The sequence below is a fragment of the Nansenia antarctica genome, assembly GCF_963989245.1.
Source record: "Nansenia antarctica genome assembly, chromosome: 19".
Taxonomy (NCBI): domain Eukaryota; kingdom Metazoa; phylum Chordata; class Actinopteri; order Argentiniformes; family Microstomatidae; genus Nansenia; species Nansenia antarctica.
This window is the reverse complement of record NC_137692.1, coordinates 12,835,834-12,839,520: the sequence shown is the minus strand read 5'-3', so window position 1 is coordinate 12,839,520 and position 3,687 is coordinate 12,835,834.

Here is a 3,687-nt window from a genome sequence, read left to right as displayed (position 1 = left end):
GCAGGATACCCCCCTTGTGGCCCCTGTGAGTAGGACTGGTAAGTAGCAGTCTGCACTCCAGGTGGCTGTTGCTGTGGGGCTAAAGCCTGCACTCCCTCTATGTTCCTCTCGCTTTCAGTCAATTGCAAATGAGTCAATATTCTGAGGGATTCTTCGTCTCGTGCCTTCTGTATCTGAATGTTCTTTCGATATAACTCAACTTGATGAGCTACGTGGTCTATATAAACAGCTTTGTTCATGTGTCGTAGCCCCACCACTTCTGCTAGCTTATCCTTAACTGGGGTAGGAAGCCCTTCTTGTATTTTTTCCCTGATTATGGATTTTTCTAAGGGGTTATCTTCAGCGTCTTTCCCTGTCACACTTCTCCATTGAGCGTGCACACGGGCAACATAACCCCTGGGATTCTCATCCCCCCCCAGTGGCTTCACAATGATATTGTCTGGGTGAATGTGAGTAGGGTAGGTCTCTCTGATTGCTTTCCACAGCCTGCCTCTGTTTGCTGCGAAGAGCTCTGGATCATAAACTGATGTATTGATATATCTATGAAGTCCTGCCTTCATCAATATTTCCTGCATTGTATCCAATCCTGCAATAAAAGCTAAGAGTCTTTTCAGGTCTCCCATCGCGGCCTGCGTTCCTGTCAGTATCACGTCGACCTCTCGCGTCCACGAATGTCCTCCCTCTTGAAGAACTGGGAGTTTCTCGATCACTTCAGACAAATCTGTATGATGCCACGGATGATATTCCATCTTGTTACCCCGAATCAGCACTGGACAGTTCTTTAATGTATTTGATGACATTCGGTGACAATCTCCCTCTTTCTCCGGGCGTCTTCTCCCACCTTTCCTTTCGGCTGTGGCTATCATCTTCCTGACCTGCGCGTTGTAGCCTCCATCTGCATTGTCGTCATCACTTGAGTCTGCACTGCCATCTTCGCTGTCATCTTCCTCGTCACTCCTGTCGTCCCCTTTTCCCCTTGGCTCCTTCTTCTTCTTCTGGGAATGATCCTCCAGTGCCTTAGCATATGGAGGGGGACTGGGGGCAGGACACAGGTCTGGGGATGAAATGTTCAGTTTCTGTTCCAGTGTTCTGGCCAATTCTTTTTTCTTTTCCGGTTCCATCTGAGCTATTTTCTGTCCCTCTACCTTAAATAGATCTAAAATAGCTAACTCTAACTTGCGTTTCTCTGATCTAATCTTTCCTCTTTGATGTGCTTTGTGCCCATTGATAAGTATCTCCAATGTTGCAATTAATTGTAAATTAAGGCTGCCCTCTTTCGGCCACGGCTGTTCAATGTATGCCCAACGGCTATTCCATTTCGTAGACATTTTGCTAATTTCCCTAACAAGAGGATTCATTTTTTCCACTACAGCCATAGGGGATAACGTAGCCAACATTCCACGATGTTCACTAATATCTTTTAACAGCTTCGTGGAATTCGACCCCATTCTACTTTGCTCAATATGCTGACAATATTCTATATTAGATAAGGTGTACGCTTCTTACAACCCACCTTATTTTGTCTTGTTTGCTAAACAAATGCTAGTCCAATATAACTGTATTAACCATCCCCACAAAAACCCTGCAACTTCAGAATAACAGACTTGCCTCTTGTGTATGTCAGTGCAGTATTAACTTAAATCTAATAGCTGTGTAAGTACTTTATACTTAAATGTGTTTCCTAATTGTTTATGAATATGTGTCACTTGATTACTCATTCAATACTAATTACAGTTCTGGTCAACACAATTATTAAATCACAAAAGCTGGTCACACCTAAGTATTCACCGATCCACAAAAACCCTTTTACTGCTCAACTATCAAATATGTACTATTCTGCTATTCCTTAATCAAACACTGTGGAAATGACCTAACTAAAATAAAATATGTAAATTACAAATATTAATTACAACCTGTAAATAAATCAACTGTTAAATGAAAGGAATGAATGATTAGTTAGAATTATTCATTGACACTTCATTGATGCAAACCTGTGAAGTCATTCAGCTATTTATCAAAATATCAAAAAAGGAATGATTATCATTAGATTATCACAAAACAATTGATCAAAGTTTTGTGAAATAGATAATGAATGATCTGAATAATTAATTCAACCAATTAGTAATTAATTAAATTAATTAAAGTAATTTAATATAGAACAATCAATTAAAAACATCAATCTATGAGTGATCTCTACAGATCTCTCGTCAACATTCTATGCAAGCAGGCAGGGCCGTTTTATTGGGGTCTGTGACCCTGCTGTGATTCTGCTCAGGGAAAGCAGCCTTGTCTAGGCTCACGCACAAATTGCCTCATATGCTTTGAATCTAACCTAAAGTCACAATCTATCTTTACTTTTAACAAACTATGACAAATATCTTTAAACTACTTTAAATCCCCCGATGATCAATTCACTATCTTTCTATCTTTGAATCACTACAATCTATGTAATGCAACAATCACACGCAACGTGTCTGTATGTTTGAACAACAGGAGAAGAAGGAGGAGAGGGAGGGGCTAGTCTTTGTCCTTCTCTGTGGGGAAACCCCCGCGTGTTTGTAGCCTGCTTTAAAACAATCTCTTTAACACAACTTGTTTTCATAAACGATTACTTTTCACGACACAGCAATATCAAGATTATCTTTCAATCCAGTTTAACTATTATTTATCTCATCCAAATCTTTCTCATATGTTTTTCACTGTTCCTCTAGAAGGTCTCTGTGTGTGTCCTGCGCGTCTGCGCGCGTGCCCGAGCGTGCGTGTTATCGCTCCGCTTACACGGGACAACACAAATGGCGTCTACGCTCTGCTGACAGTACACTGCAAATGGCCGCCCACACAATGGCTTCCCTTCAAACAGACAAAAGAGCCTCACATGTTCTCCACTGCTACAATATAAAACAGACTACCCAGTCCACCCACACTCCAACACATAAACACAACCTCACCGAATTTTACACAGACACACACGATATTCCAATACCGTACAAACAGACCTTACCATCAAACACTATATTTTACAAAAAACGGGCTTCAAAGTCCGGCTCTCACCACCCACCCATCAAAGATTATGAAAAGTTTGCTTCTATTCCAACAAGATTACCGTTACACAGATTCTTTTGACTATAACTTATCTGAGATTTACAGCCTATTTTAAACACACCAATCGACTAGAGAGCGATCTCTGCAGAAAATCTACCTTCTTCGTTAGATTGAAGCTTGCAAAATACTGTAAATTAAGTTATATTATCTCCGTTGCTTGCTCGCCATTACTGTCGTGTATTCTTATTGGTTATGAATCAAAGAACAGTTAGTTTAAGACAATTTAATCAGTTACAGGCAGATTTATACATTACATGCGTTCTCCATGGACCTCGGGTGGGAAGAGCGCGCTCTCTCCCCCTCTGTCCCCGTTTCCTTCCAGAGGGGAGGGGCCAGCGTGTGTGTGTCTTTGCCCAACCCCCAGGTCTCTGATAGCTGGTCCAGGGGCCATCTGTTAATGATCAGTGTGTGTGTGTGTGTGTGTGTGTGTGTTTAAAATATACTACATATTCATACATAGATCATACATACTACAGAAATATACGACATTATTACAACAACAACAATAATAATGATAATAACAATAGTATTCATAATAATAGTAGTAATAATACTTTTATATTTTATTTGTAACACAGTTTTCAT